Here is a 17,175-nt window from a genome sequence, read left to right as displayed (position 1 = left end):
CATGGAAGGCTTCATCAAATAGTTGGAAATAGGTAGCTCATGTGACTCAGCTATTCCTCTATTAGGCATTTACCCTAAAGAAACCAGAACTGTGACACAAACCAGTGTATGCACACCCATTACAGCATTCACTGTTCATTCACGATAGCAAGGAGAAGGAAGCAACCCAAGTGCCATCAACAAATGAAAAACTGCTACATTAATATAATGTATGAGTAGGATGAGTAGGGAGACATTATGCTGAGTGAAATAACTCAGATGCAAAAGGAAATCTAGGAAAAAAATATGCATAAGACCACTATTATAAAAATAGGATGGACATGTAGTGAGGTAGGGGGAGAACAGGAAAAGAGTGGACAGATAACAAACATTAAACTGGAATAAGCAAATGAAAGGACTATGTGAAAGGAATGAATGATTAGGCATTATATATATGACAATTAATAATCTCAAACAAGAATTGCATTAGAAAGTGAATTAAGGAGGGAGGAGGGGAGGACAGAAAATGTGTGTCAATTAATGAATTAATTTCTAACCTTTCACAACTAATTTAAAAAAGACAATTTCTTCATTTTCTGTAAGCAAAGTTGTGTCATCTACATATTACATGTTGATTAAAACTCCATTCAATCCTGATAGCACATTATTCTTCATATAGTCCAGGTTTTTTGTATATATGCTCAGCATAAACATTAAATATGTATAGTTAAAGAGTGGACACTAAGGGAAATCTTTCTTGATTTTTAAACTATGCTATATTCCCATGTTCTTTTGAGACAACTGTTTCTCGGTCTGCGGTACAGGTTCCAAATGGATATGATTATGTGTTCTAGAATTTCTATTCTTCTCAGTGTTAACCTTTAACTTATCATAACCCACTTAGTCAAATGCCCTTGAATAATCAATAAAGCACAAGTAAACGTCTTTCTTATATTTACTCTTTTCATAAAAGATACATCTGATATCAGCAATAATATCCCCAGTTCCACAGTCTCTTCTGAATCCAGTTTGAATTTCTGGCCCTGTTGATGTACTGTTCCAGTAATTCTTTAATTATCTTCAGCAAGATCACGTGCTTCTGAAAACTCTATGAACATAGAGAAACGATGATAGTTACAGAACAGGGTTTTGAGATCTTTTGATCATAGGGTTGCTATGAGTCATCCTCAACTCTATGATCCTATGGTCCTGTAGAATGTTTGGTTGGGTTTTTTGTGGGTTTTTTTTTTTGTTGTTGTTGCTTTTTAAGCCTCTTGTTTAGAATCAACACCACCTCCTGGAAGGCCTTTGTATTTAAAAGTTGGTTGGGCCTATAGCCCTTGAGCCTAGTGTAATTATAATTTAGAGGAACATTCTTCTCAGTGGTGCAACACTCGTCTGTCAATTTGCTGTACTGAAGTATCCTGGAGTGAGTGACTGTGATGCTGAAGTCTGTACCACTGGGGTGCCGAATGCCATAATAGTTACCCATGGTGAACAGTGTTTGTTGACGCTCCCAGATTAAGACATGTTTGGAAGCAGGAGTGGCATCCACACCTTAAATAACATGCCCCTGGAAACTCTATGAACTTTGAGAAACAACGATAATTATAGAAAGGCTTTCAGGTCTTTGGTTCGTAGGTCACTATGAATTGTGCCATCAACAACAACATGATGTTAATAATATTGTTCAATAACTTCTGCAGCATATTGGATCACCTTTTCTTTTTTTTTTTTTTTAAAAAAAAAACTGAACACATATATTGATCTCTCCCAATTGGATCTTCCAAATTTCTTAAATTAAGTAGGTGCGTGAACACATCCATCGACAGCTGCATCTATTTGCTGCAGCATCTCAGCTGATATTCCGTAAACTTTCTGGAACTTTGTTTTTCACTGATGCCTTTAGGGCAGTGTGGATTTCTTCCTTAAGTACCATGAGTCTTGGTCATATGTAACTCCAGAAATGGTGCTTGCTATGTGCCAACAAGTCTACTACCACTCGGTGACTTGCCCTACCCTGCGCCATCCTCATGACCCCAAGCCCATTGTTACAGTCACTGTGTCAATCCATCTTGTTGAGGCTCTTCCTCCCTTTCTCTGACGCTCCACCTGTCCCAGTGTGATATCTTTTTTCAAGGACTGGCCCCTTCTGGCAATGACTTCATATATCCCTTCCATCTCCTTTAAATACTAGAGAAATTTGGAGACAGTTTTTACTTTTTATGAAGAGGAGGGTCAGTGGCTTCATGCAGTCAGATAATTGTCCCAGTGAGGGCAGCTTGCTGGTCGGGATGGAAGACAAATATGGCCTTTCTTTTTCATTTGACATCTACCTTTTCAAAATCCCCCATTCAGATTCTCCTACTAATCCTCTGACTATTCCCTCCGAGTCTCTGTATGCCCATATATACACAGTAGTAACCTGCTCTCAATGTACTTGTCTTAGACTCTTTCTTCATGCTCAATTCACTTTCTACAAAATGTTATGTGCCATCAAGTCACCTGTAACTCATAGTGACCCTATATACAACAGCCCTAAACCCTTCTCTGTCCTGTGCCAACCCTATTGTCTCTGACACACCCATCCTGATTACCCCAGTCACTGAATCAATCCACCTCATAGAGGGTCTTCCCCTTTTGTGCCGTCCCTCCATCCTCCCAAACATGATTGCCCTCTCTAAGGACTAGTCCTCCCTTGCAACATGTCCAAAGTATATCAGACAGAGCTTCAGAATCCTTGTCTCCAAGGAGCAGCCTGGTTTAACCCTCTCTAGGATGAGCCTGTTCATTTTCTTAGCAGTTCATGGTATATTCAATACTCTTCTCCAGCACCACAACTCAAAGGCATCAATTCTCCTTCTAGCATCCCTAGTCATTGTCCAGCTCTCTGATGCATAGCAAGTGATAGCAAAGACCATGGCCTGTATCAAGCGTACCTTAGTCTCCTGAGTGACATCATTGCTCTTCAGTACTTTGGAGAGGTCTCTAATAAAAAATTTTCCCATCTTAATACATCTTTAATTTCCTGGCTGCTTCTGCGAAGAGTGTTGATTGTGGAGTCAAGCAAACTAAGACTGCTAACAATCTCAATCTCTTCACCGTCTATCATGATGTAACCAATTTGCCCAGTGGTGAGAACCTTTGTTTTCTTGATATTGAGCCTCAATCCATATTGAAGGTGGCAGTCCTTGACCTTCTGCAGCAAGCGCTTCAGGTTCTCCTCAGTAACATGAAATAGTAGATGGTAAAAGTACTAGCTTTGAAGTCTTACTGTTAAACTTTCAGTACTAGGCATACCAACTCCCAGTTGCAGCAGTTCATAGAGGCTCCAAAGCCTCTTAAGCCTTCTTGTGTAAGATGGGGAAAATATGGTTGTTAGAGGAAATAACGAGCTAAGATGTGTGAACTAATTAGGTGTGAATAGTGGACAAGGGAGTTGCTGTCTTCTCATGTGCATCTGCTCATAATGAAAAGGTGTTGAGTGGTTATGGTCAACATGGGTGAAGAGGAAGAGTGAAAGAGTTGGGAGCCAAGGCTGTTCTCTGGTGGAAAACGAATTTTCTTTGTTTTGTTACAGGCAACTGCAATGTGAGGAGGTGCTCTCTGTGTCATCCAGGGACAATGAAAAGAGGCTTGGAAGCCCCCCTGCTGCCCTTTCCCTTACTCTTCAGCCATCAGTGATCTTGGCTTCCTAGTTGCCTGGCTCCCTGGGGAAGATGGAGAGGCGCTAAACAATACTACATAAACACCAAGAGTGCAAAACCAGGACCTGTGGAGAGAGGTGAAAGAGCAGGAATTATTTAGTTGGGGAAGAGGCAGCTGAGGAAAGATTTAATAACAGTCTTTGAGGATCTGAAGGGTTATTATATAGAAAATGTGACCAGATGGCCCCTCTCTGCTCAGAGCACAGGGCCAACGGAAATGAGTTTACACTCTGTAGGAGGAGATGCTCAGTTTAGATAAAAAGGAAAAAAAATCTTCCTGTCAGGGTGAAAATGGGCTATTAAAAACCTGAAGTGAACGCCTTAGATGGGTGTAGTGTGACCCTTGAGGACTCAAGAAGCTGCCCTCTGGAGCCTGCAGGAACGTACTGTCCAGACTAGAGCTCAGGCAGTGGACTCCAACTCCCTGTCTGCCATTAAATGCACTGATTGTCCCTTCTCCTCTATTCCCATTTCTACTCCACACCTCGAGAGATGAAAATCCTACCAATTCTGGAGGAAAATGGGTTGTTCTGTTAGAAATATGTTTATGAATTATGCACATGTCCCTTCTTTTTCTTAAAGAAAGCAGAATACCTCCCCCAAATAAAAATGTCAAACTGACTACTATCAAGTAGATTCTCACTTACAGCAACCTCATGAGGCAGAATAGAGACACTCCTAGGGTTCTCAAGGCCATAAATGTGTATGGAAGCCTATAGCCTCATCTTTCTCCTAGAGAGCGACTGGCTTCAAATCACAGAACTTTAAACTGGTGGTCAAATGCTTCTACCATTGTTGTTGTTGTTAGTTGCCCCTGGATTAGTTGCCCTGTGAACAATAGATCTGAACCTTGCTCTATCCTGTGCCATCCTCACAATCTCTGATATCCTTGTTCCCATTGTAATAGTCATGATGTCAAGTCATATTATTGAGGGTCTTCCTTTCTTTCTCCGACCCTCCCTTTCACAGTATGACCACTGTGCATCTACAAATGCACAGAGGCTTGTGCGCAGACCCTCTACTTGTCTCAAAGAACAATTTTCTCTGTTTATGTGAAAATAACCTTTTTGTTACGGGATATGTAATAACAAAATCAGCTCCAAGTGGCTGGAGCCAATCTCTTTGGCTCATTTATTTAACATGTTCTCATGAAGTGCCTGGTCTGCGAAAGACAGTGGTTCAGGATGGAAGCAGAGGTTAATAGGATGGCAGGCACATTAACAAAGTTGTTACATTGAAAAAAACAAATCCCACACAGATTCTAATCCCGCTCAGGATGATCCTTTCTCACAAATGGAGGGTATTGACAAAAGCTAGCTAGCCTGGCATCCCTGCCGGAGCTGTGGTCACCACATTATCCAATATTGAACCCTTACTCTCTGCTGCCAACTGAAAGGCAGGCAGTTTTAATCCACTAGTTGATACACAGGGGAAAGATGGGCAACCTCCTGTCATGTCATTTACAGGCTCTGAAAACTCACTGGGGGCTCAGCTATGAAACAGTTCCAATTCAACAACAATGAGTTAAGTTGAAGTGACTGTGCCAGCCCCCAAATAGTTTACATGCTCAACTGCTGACCCAGAGGTCAGACATTAAAATTCACCCAGAAGTGCCTCAGGAGAAAGATCTGGTGAAGTATTTTTTAAATCAGCCATTAAACGCCTATAGAGGACATGGCATCACCAAGTGTTAGGGCTGACTTGAAGGCAACAGGTTTACCATACCAGATCAACAAATGTTTGCATATTATTTTTTTAAAAAGTAACAAAATAACCTTGTGGAATCAATTTTAACTCATGGTGGCCTCATACATTTCAAAGTAGAAACATATACTGCAGGTTTTCAATGTCTATGATCTTTAAAATGAAATTGCTAGACACAAGAATAAGGAAGCAGACCAAATGTCCAACCACAATTGAATAGATTGAGAAATTATGATACATTCACATGATGGAATACTACACAGCACTCAGGAGTAATGATTTGATTTATACAATTACTATATAACTTGGGAGGGACTCAAGAGTATTATGCTGCCTGAACTCAGTGTCATAAGAACAAATATTGCATAGGATCATTACTGTAGAAATAAAAAGATAACTAGTAAAACATGCATGAGGATCCATGGTAGGGAGGATGAGAACAGAAAGGTGAGGATGAGCAGGGAGGTCCCTAACTATAGATTTTTCCCAGTGCAATGCATCTCCTTATTTCTTGACTGCTGGTACTTGTGGATCCAAGCAAGATGAAGCCATTGACAGTTTCAATCTGTGCATCCATCCATCCATCCATCCATCCATCCATCATAACACTGCCTATTGGTCCAGTGGTAAGAATCTTTGTTTTCTTGACATTGAGAAGACTGACATAGTGAAGGCTGCATCCTTGATCATCCACAACAAGTACTTCAAGTCCTCCTCATTTTCAGCAAGCAAAGTTGTGTCCTCTGCATAACGCAGGTTATTGATGAGTCTCCTTCCAAACCTGATGCCACATTACTTCTCATAGAGCCCAGCTTCTTGGATAATTTGCTCAGCATACAGATTGAACAGGTATGGAGAGAGAATACAACCCTGGCACATTCTCTTCCCAATCCAAACCTCAGTATTTCTCTGCTCTGCTTGTACAACAGCTTCCTGTTCCAGGTATAGGTTCTGCATGAGCACAATCAAGTGCTCTGTGATTCACATTTCTCTCACTGTTGACCCACGATTTGTCATCATCCACACAGTCAAACACCTTTGAATAGTGAATAAATCACAAATAGACAATCTTCTGGTATTCTTTACTTTTAGCCAGGATCCATCTGACATCAGTAATTATATCCCTGGTGCCACAGCCTCTTCTAAATCCTGTTTGAATTTCTGGCAGTTTCTTATCTATATACTGTTCCAGCAATATTTTAATGATATTCAGAAATATTTTGCTTGCATGTGCTATCAATGAAATTGTTTCATAGTTTCTACATTCAGTTGGATGACCTTTCTTGGGAATGGGAACAAATATGGACCTCTTCAAATCCATTGGCCAGACAGCTGTCCTCCAAATTTCCTGGCATAGACTGGTGAGTGCATCCAAGGCTTCATCTGACATTATTTCTCCTCAATAATTTGGAAAAGTTGTTGATTGGTTACATTGAGGACCACAATGATTGGTCTCATTAGTGATTTAGTAGTCAGGTAAACAATGATTGGTCATGATGATTGAATTAACATTCAGATGTACAGCTGATTGGTTGCTTTGATCGAATTAGCCATCAGTTGTGAGCTGGAAGCCTCTTATTTAAATCAATCAGGACTCGGTGGGCAAGTCTCTGTGTTTAAAGGTCAGTTGGGCCCTCCGGCCACTGATTTGCTATTAGAATTACATATGAAATTTGCATTTTGTTATTTTTGAGGAGAACATTGTTCTAATTCATACAGCATTTGTCTGTCAGTTGCTTTATTGAGGTAATTTGTGGGTTACTGTGATACTGAAAGCTGTGTCACTGGTGTACCATATGCCTAAGGGTTTCCCATGTTTGACAGGTTTTAGTAGAGCTCCCAGATTAAGACAGTCTAGGAAGCAAGATTGACCATCTACTTCCTAAATAAGAGGCCTTTGAAAACCCTACCAAAAAACATATTGAAGTAGCTGTTAGTAACTTCCATGTTAAATAGTCGTAAAAAGTTAAATTAATTGATATAGCAAAGTGTTTACTATATTGTCTTGCTCCTAGCTAGTTTTATATGCATGGCCCATGACCTTTCTCTCCACTTGCCATATATGGAGGGAGCACATATAGCTGGGAAAAGCATAGCCTCTAGCAATCAGACTGACACATGTAAATTTGAGTCCAGCTTTTACATTTATCAACTATGTGACCTTGGACAAATTCCTTTGGTTCTCTGAACTCCCATTTGTGAATTTGCAAATGGAGATATAAATAGTACTCCACTCCAAATTTAGTCTTGATAATTAAATGATATAAAGCACTTAACTATTATTGCTGTCATTAGTCATTGAAAGGACAAGCAAAGACATCATTTACTCAAGGAGAACTCTAAGCTAAACAAAAGAAAATGGTTGCTTTGGAATTTGGGTCATCTGGAGACCCTTTCCAACACAACACCAGCACACCTAACAGATCAGAAAGCTTTCTAGGGGAGCTATTTGAAGAGATGAAGGCCATACCAAAGAGGTAAATATATATGGATCTGTGTATATATATATATACCTTGTATATTCATTTATACCTTGAAAGAATTAAAAGCAAAAATGCAGATACTTGGACATCAGTGTTTTCTACAACATTACTTACAATACCCAATACTATCTATAGGGCAAATGCATAGATACCAAATTTTAATAGAGGTTTTCAGAGACAAGTAGGAGAGGAAAGGAAGATTAAGGTGCACAGAGTTTCTATTAAGAATAATAGAAAACTTTGGGAATGATAGTAGTAATGGTTACTAAGCATGTTGTATATAAGTGATGTCATTGAAATGTTAATTTTTAATGTTCAAAACATTGAAATAGCATAAGAGGTTATTTTAATATGCATAAATATAATCTAAATAAAAAGGAAAATATTTATATCTCTCTCCTTTAAAGCAGAAATGTTGCCTAGAAAAATCCCTGGGCATCCTGGACATTTTAAGACCTCCAGGTAGATAAACAATTCCAGATGCTTCACCTCTAATGTGTCAGAGAAGCTAACTGAGCCCTGCAGCACCCATGTTTCTATTTTTGTAAACCAAAATTGGGATTTCACAGAGAGAGTAGGCAAGAATCTTACACCCAGGCATGTCCTTGACACGTGTTTCACCCCAGAAACCAGAAGGTAGAAAGACAGGGTCCAAGGTCAAGAATGCATGAGAGCTTACTTTGAAGACTTTACTGCTTTTGGAAAAGCAGACTCCATTGTGTAGCTACATTTTCTGTACAAGTTGATCTTCTAGAAATTATTTTTCAAATCTTCAATAAATTTGTTCTTTTAATTTTTGAAAATTAAAAACAAAAAGAGACTCCACTGTCCGACTGAGGAGCTCTATTGAGACTCTACTTTGAGTCAGATTTTCTCAAACTTTCTATAGCTATTTCCAGAGTAAATTCTAGTGACCTGCTAATTGGGTTCTTTGCAATAAATGTCACCTTATTTACAAATAGTAGACCCTTTACTAAACAAGTAAGTGAGAGGCAAATTAAATTCGCTTAGAACAAAGTGTCTCAATTCCCTGAACAGAAACTCAGTGACCAACCAGAGCAATCCATCAACAATTAAATGACATTTTGCCACATGCCAGGTACTCCTTGAAACATTTTACATATATTGGCTTTTTACATTTAATCCTTTACAGTTGGGACTATTATTAACCTCCTTCTTTCTATATATAGGAAAGGAGCCATGGTGGCTAAGTGGTTAAAACATTCAACTACTGGTTTCATATGTTGTCATATAAACTAGAAGACTGTACTAAAGTACACAATGTAGTAAGTTTTCAGGGCTATAGGTACTTGATCTGTAACTTTAGGTAGTAAAATAAAAATCTTAAATAGGTAGCTTATGTGTTCACTTAGACAAAACTAACCTAATTGAAAATATATAAAAAAAGAACAACCCAACAACCCCATAACAAATCATCCAACTACTAATCAGAAAGTAGTCAGTTGAGTCAAACCCACCATCCATCACATAGGAGAGCAGTATGCCTCTGTAACAATTTCAGCCTTGGAAACCCTAGAGGTTAGCTCTTCTCTGTACTATGGGGCCACCATGAATTAGAATCAATTTGATGGCAACAGGTTAAGTTTGGTTTTGGTCTATATATGGGGAAACTAAGGCAGAAAGAATAGTAACTAGCCTAAGGTTAGAGAGTTGGTAATGTGGAGAGGCAGGATTTGAACATACACATTGTGAACTAACTACTCAAATCTAGACCTATAAGTTACACCTAAGTCTTTCCCATTGTGAATGAACAGGGAGTGTGCCTGAGACCTCAGAGCCTCCAGAAGGAAACTGGAGCAAAACTTGGGAGTGGCAGGGTGAGAGACAGTGGACATGAGTATCACATTCAGAAATGAAACCTCTTTTTGACTTTTTTCTATTTTTGTTCCTTGTTTTGTTTTGTTTTTGTAGTGGAGGGACAGTGTCAGTTATGACTTACCAGTTTCATCTCTCAAAAACAGTATTCCTTGAAGTAGAGTTCCTCGGTGATGCAAACAGTTAAAGCACTTAACTGCTCACCAAAGGATTGGAAGGTTTATTATCCCCGAGGTTCATAAGAACCTGTACTGCTAACCCAAAGGCAGTGCCTCTCTGGTGGTTTGAGTCCACCAGAACCTTCACCATAGAAAAATAGACAATTTCCTCCAATGTGATTTACAATCTCCAAAACCTGCTAGAGAATCAGCTATGAGTAGGTTCTGACTCTACAGCAATACATTTTGAGTGAACAAAGAGGTCAGTAGTGCCTCATATACACAGAGTCAACAATAGCAGTGGTAGGAAAATCCATGACTATGTATGGGGTGCCTCAAAGCTTGTGAACTGTGAGGACCCATGTGGTGAGAGGTTGAGTTTAGCCAGAAGAGACCACATACTCTACTGCATCAAGAACAAGAACTTCAGCAACACCTCCCATCTCAGAGCAGCTATGGAGACCTAGATCTAAGAATGAAAAAACGTTTTCAGACAAGGATTTTAACAGAAAGGAGAAGGAAGAGCAGAGAGGGGGAAAGGATGTGAAAGGACTGGGTGTCTCTAGGTGTATGTAGAATATGAGCATTCCTGGAAAAGGCTACAGGGCACAGTGATGTTGCTAAGGCTGTGATCCTGGCTCAGGACACACAGGACCCCATCTACAAGAGCTGGCCACTCAAAGGTTCAAGTTTAATTCCGAGACTCCCTTGGGCACCAATGGAAGCTCCTAAAAGTTTCATCCAGGTCTCTGGAAATTATGTTATTCACAGCCTAAAGTATTTGCCTTCCAGTCTCTGGTATCTTTATTCGAGAAACAAAGAAATCAAACAATTGCTCTTCTTGCCTCAATAGTGCTCATGAACCTCAGCCGTGAGTCAGATTTTCTTCATTCTGAGCTCACTGGAGGAAAGTAAGCAAAGCTTTCTGATGTTTATGTTTGGCAAGCACATCAGGCTTTGTAACAGGACTAATTCTCAGCATAACAGCACATTGTCTATGAATATCAGAAGCCCAATTATAAAAAAATAATTGTGTAGGGAGTATGGAAAATAAGAAAATTGGTCTTTGGTGTAGGGATCAGAAGACTCACTAGTTCCAGTTCTGTTACATGAGCACTGTGGTATCAGGAAGAACACTGGCTAGAAACAAAAGTAGGGTTGTGTTGGCACATTTCAACATGAATATAAAGAGAAGCCAGCCATCACAGTTAAATGTTTCTAATATTATCTTCTGATTGTTCTGTGTCTGCATCTCATCTTTCTCTTCCACCTCCAACAAGTCCTTGAGCTTTTATAAAACCTTGTCATGGGAAATGATAGTTTAAACATTTATCAAAAAAAGTAGCAATTAGTTACTCTGATGGACAGCTTGATTAATGAATGGGGAGAAGGAGCTTGCAGGCATTATTGAACTCTGTGACTCATCACCTCCACGGATCAGATATTCTTAAGCTGAAGGGAGAGAGTCTGTGAGGAAGGTGGAAAATAACTAGGGTTTTCAACATCAGCTCTGAGCCAGGCCCATCAACCACATTCTTTTACTCAATCTTCACAATACTCTTGAGAGGGAGTTATTGTAGTTAGAAAGGAGCTTTGCAAAAGCCTTCTTTGTAGATGTTGGTGACCTTAATGCGTTCAATATCCCTTAGGACCCCTGCCACTTACCCCAAATCTTTAGCTTTCTTGCTCTGAAAATAAACCAGATGAGAACTAAGGGATGGCTCAATTCTCAGGGATAGATTCATGTGAACCAAGCTCAAGACCAGTTGTTAGCACGACCATGACAACAAGAAATATACCCATGACATGAACCAGAACAGCACATTGTCTATGAATATCAAAAGCCCAATTATCAACCAATAACTGTGTAGTGAGTATGGAATAATAAGGAAATCGGTCTTTGGGGTAGGGATCAGAAGACTCGCTAATTCCAGTTCTGTTACTGAGCTTCAGGAAGCTTTTCTATCTACACCTTCAAACAAGATGCATATTTCCATTAGTTTGCTTACACTCACAAAATTACAATTATACTTCAGATTTACATTCCTAAGATTATTCCTAGGCCATCTTCACTGAAGCCTTTTGAATTTTCAGTCATACTGTCCCAGGGTGTCTCTTGGGTCACTCCCATATGTGATATGTTTTGAATGTACAAAGTTTCATACTTATCTTGTAGAGAGCAGCCAAAATGTCTAGTGTTAATGGAGTAGTTAAAGAAACTGTTTCTCTTTACAATAGAAATCATGCAACTGTGACAATGATGTTTACAAAGCAATTTCAGTGAACCGGAAGAAGATTCACTCTATGAAATATTGGGAAAAAGAACTAGCTTAAAACTTGCATATATCATGTGAATCTGGCTATGTGAATAGAGAGCAAAGACAAGACATTGGAATGAATATTATGAATTGCTAAAATAGTTACTTTTATATGGTGAAATAATAGGTGATTTTTCTCCTTTGTACTTTCTGCACTTCTCTATCCACAATAAATATTATTACTTTCATAATTCAGTAATACAATAAACTTGAACGAAAAAAATTCATGAGCAGAACATTTTTTATTTCTCTAAATATAGACTGCTATTTAATTATGCATACTTATATTTTTTGGTAGGTCATTAAAAAAACAGATTAAAAACCATCTTTCCTCTCTGCTAGGCACATCTAGTCTGTTGTGTTGTTGTGTACCATGGAGTTGGAACTTATCCATAGCTGACCCTTCCTGGGATTTCAGAGACATTTAATTGCACAGAAAGAGATTGTCCATCCTTCTCCAGAGGAGCATCTGGTGAATTTGAACAGTGTGACTTTGGGATTGCAGCACATCTTTTTGCCACTAGGCCACCAGAGCTCCCTAATTCCCTAGATCCCAGACCTGGCCTAGTGTGTCTTAAACTGAACTTTAACTTCCTGTCATGGATTGAATTACATACCCAAAATTAGTGTCAACTTGGCTGGCCCGTGATTCTTAGTCTTTTGGCATTGCATAATGATGTAATTTGGTAGTTATACAATGATGTAATCTGCACTTATATGGCAGTTATGCAGTGATATTTGGTAGTTATTTGATGACTTAATTTGGAAGTTATGTAATAGTTTAATTTAGCAGTTTTCTAATGATATGACAGTTATGTAATGATGTAATCATACCCATTCTCAATCTGGTGGCCTGAATTCACACTTTTGGCCTGTTAAATTGTGAGAGAACAATTTTCTGATTGTTATAACCAAAAGATTTGTCATTTGAACCCACCCCTCCCATAAACATTACAGCATAGACAATCCTGTGGGGTAGTTAGTTCTACTCCATCACATGAGTTGCTATGAGTAAAAATCAACTGCACAGTACTTCACTACAGCAATGTTACATAAAAAGGATTTGTTTAAAGCATCATATAATTATTACAAAGGTCTGAAGTCCTACTAACAACTAACTGATCTTCCAATATGCTGGAAGTAGCATATGTTCTATTTATCTCTATATATTTCAAATGAACAACAAACTCCCCATCCTAACACGGGAGGAAACGAGAATTCCCTAGGAGTTACAAGGATACCTGTGTAATAGCCAGGGGCTGTCTTGGAAAGCGTCCAGGTGAGAAAAAAGTGACAGGAAAGTAGGAAGATATCAGGGAGGGGAGTATTTTAGTTATCCAGTGCAGTTGTAACAGCCAAGTGCTTATCCATTATGCCACCAGGCCTCCTTTATGTGATATTAATGAGCTTATATTTGAGGGTAAAAATCTGTGCTTACTCCAAGGCTTCCATCTCTAGACATCACATTCAGGGCTAACATTTCTTCACTTCAAACTAGGGCAAAATTCCCAGCAAGTCAATGAGAAAGAGGGAAGGGGGAAACAAGGAGCAAGTGGTGTCATAGGTTCAGCAATAACAAGCTACAACATGTCTTGGATTGTAGGTAAATTTCAGAAATAAATGAGCAGAAACGGGGGCATGACAGACAGGGAAGAATTACTGCTCTACAAACCCTGAGAATGTCATTTAATTAAGCAAAATGATGGTGATAGAATTAGTCACCATTCTACCTAATCATGTGATTTGCTATTTATGCTTGAGAGTAGGTCTCATTTGTGTCTCCTCACAAGCTCTAGCCTGGCTCCTAGACGTTCTCAGGGACTAAATGTTACACAGATCACTGACCACTGTTCCCAGAAGCTGTAGGGCTCATTAACAAGCTTCTCTGAGTTCTAGAGCAAAAAGAGTAAAAAGGGTATTACCCCAAATGCAATGATCTACTCTGACTTGTGTCTCACATAAACACTGGACAGACAGACACATATTATGGAAAACAGATCAGAGACAGAATTGAGTCTAATGGCAAAGAACTCCAAGCACTAGACTGGGAGCAAATTCTGGCTCCACTTCATATAAGCTGTGTTCCTATAAGCATATATACTGTGCTCACCACTTAACTCTGAGCTTTAGAGTCTGAAATATAAAACTGGGAAGAGTAAAAATATTCCACTTACACAGATACCGTGAAAATTAAAAAGAAAAACTAGAACACACTGCTGTCTGACTTTAGTAGATGAGCTCTGATGTTATAGAGCATTTGAAGGATTAAAATTAAAATGGCTCCTATAGCTCTCAGCTAAGTTTAACTCAGGAATTTTCCATTGTCCCGGGTAGAGCCCCACACCCAGTGTTCTAAGAAGAAAAGTCTGATCCCAGGGCAACGGTATTTCGAGAATGGCTAACTACAGGGTAGGGCAAACAAGCATATGTTTCTCGACTGATAACCCATGTGCCTTTATTTCCCGACTGATAACCAATGTATCTTGTGCTTTTCCACTGCCCTGGAGTTTGAACTCATTGTATGCTTAAGAATTTGTGAAACCACCCTATAGTTAATGTTCCAGGAAATAGCTAACCACAAAAGTTGGGCAAATATACTGATGACTTAAGATCTGTCTAACTGCCACATGTGCTACATGACTGCCACATGTGCTACGTGCAAATATGCTGTGTAAACCATGAGCGAAAACCGAACCAATGAATTCAAACTGTGCTTTCATCACCCAATGAGAAGCTGATACCCAGTTGTATCCCCCTAAAGTGTATAAAAAGAGCCAACTTTGTCTGCTCGGGGTCGACACCTCTGTCTCCTGTGAGAGATACGTGTCGGCCCGGAGCTCCGCAATAAACCTCTCCTCTTGCTGTTGCATCAAGCCGGTGTCTTGGAGTCTTGGGTCTTCGCCGTCCGCTTGGGACAGGACCACCGGTTCGGGGGTCCTTCACATTCTGTGTTGTGCTCCAGAAAGTTGGTAGTTCAACCCCCAGGTGCTCCATAGAGAAAGATGGGCAATCTCTTCCAATTAAGACTTAAAAGGTCAGAAACCCAATGGAAGGCTGCTATGAACCAGAACTAATCTATGGAAATGGTTTCTATTTTGCTGTAGTTTGCTTCTTTTTTATGGTGATAATCAAGGAGCCTCAGTGATGCAATGGTAAAGTGCTCAGTTACTAATCAAAAAGGTTGATCATTCAAATCCACCAGTCACTCTGAAGGAGAAAGAGGTGGGTGTCTGCTTCCATAAAGATTTGCAGGCATGCAAATCCTGTGGAGCTGTTCTACTCTGTCTTACAGAATCAGTATGAGTCTGAATCAACTCAACAACAATGAGTTTGTTTAATCAGTAGCAAAGAATAGCTTCAGAATTTTTGCCCCTCTCAGCAAAATTGCAAGAACCTCAACCTCCTATTCCTCCAATATGTTGAAAAGTCCCCCCAAAACGGTGATTTAAATCTCTTAGCCTCCCAATGGATTGCTCCCCTAATGTAGGTCATAAATAGTACTTAAGTATACAGTTCAGCTTATACTGATGCCACCAAGTCATGAACCTCTTCATTTTGGCCAAGTTGATAGAAATGCCGTTAATAATAATTGGCTTCTCACTGAAAGCCTGGAGGTTCAAGTCCAACCAGAGGTGCCTTAGAAGACAGACCTGACAAACCCAAATTATTTCAAAATCAGCTATTTTAAAACTCTGCACAGCAGTTATACTCCAACAGTGGGAGTCACCATTAGTCAGGTCAACTTGACAGAAACTTGTCTTTTCCTTCATTCTTCCAGAAGCATGGCTGGCCAGCACTTCCTCTGGTCACCTGGCCCATCTGAAATGCAGTCCAGCACAACAAACAGGTATCAAAGTCAGGAAAACTCATGTAGAAATAGAAAGTCTTTCTAATATCTTGACTATTTCTTTGTTTTGCTTTCCTTTTTAAGAATATAATTCCATTAATAAAAAAAATACCTGATACTATGAAATTAATTCCAACTAATAGTTACCCTCCATTAAGTTTCAAGGCTGTAATTCTTTAAGAAAGGGATTTTACGTCTTTCTCCCAAGGAGAAGCTGGTAAATTTGAACTGTCAACCTTCAACCTTTTGTTTAGCAACCCAATATGTAAGGTTTACATCAATAGGGTTCTTTTTTCAAAACAATGAGTAAACATAAAGATATTGAGTTAGTAACAAGTTGTTTTTGTTTTGTTATTTCTGCCAAGTTGCCTGTGACTCATAATGACCCTATACCAGCTCTGAACACTGTCTTATCTTGAGCCAGGCTCATTGACTCTGACATACCTAATCCTGTTGCCCCAGTTATTGTGTCAATTCATCTCATCCAGTATTTTCTTCTCCTGCACTGTCCCTCCACCCTTCCAAGAATGATGTCCAAGGACTGGTCCCTCCTGGCTATATGCCCAAAGTACGTGAGATGGAGCTTCAAAATCCTTGCCTCCAAGGAAAAATTTGGGTTCACCCTCTCCAAGACAGAACTATTTGTTCCTGTAGTGGTCCATAGTATATTCAATACTCTCTCCAGAACCACACCTCTTCTTCTGTCATCCTTAGTCATCATCCAGCTCTCAATGCATAGCGTGTAATTGTGAAAACCATCGCCTGGATTCAGCACAACTTAGTCTCCAGACTGACATCATTGCTCCTCAGCACTCTGAAGAGGTCCCTGACAGTAGACTTCCTCAATTCAATTAATCTTTTTATTTCCTGACTGCTTGTGCCAAGAATGTTGATTATGGAGCTGAGCAAGCTGAAATTATTAACAACCACAATCTCTTCTCCACCTATTATGATACTGCCAGTTGGCCCAGTGGTGAGAATCTTTGTTTTCTTGATGTTAAGCTTCTAAGCAGACCCTTCAGGTCCTCTTCAGTTTTGGCAAACAAGATTCTATCATCTGCATAACACAAGTTGTTGACAAGTCTTCCTTCAATCCTCATGCCACTTTGCTCCTCATGAAGTCCAGCCTCTCGAATGACCTGT

This window comes from Elephantulus edwardii, unplaced genomic scaffold, assembly GCF_000299155.1.
Source record: "Elephantulus edwardii isolate Elephantulus edwardi_28Jun2011 unplaced genomic scaffold, EleEdw1.0 scaffold00044, whole genome shotgun sequence".
Taxonomy (NCBI): Eukaryota; Metazoa; Chordata; class Mammalia; order Macroscelidea; family Macroscelididae; genus Elephantulus; species Elephantulus edwardii.
Note: the sequence above shows the minus strand (reverse complement) of the source record.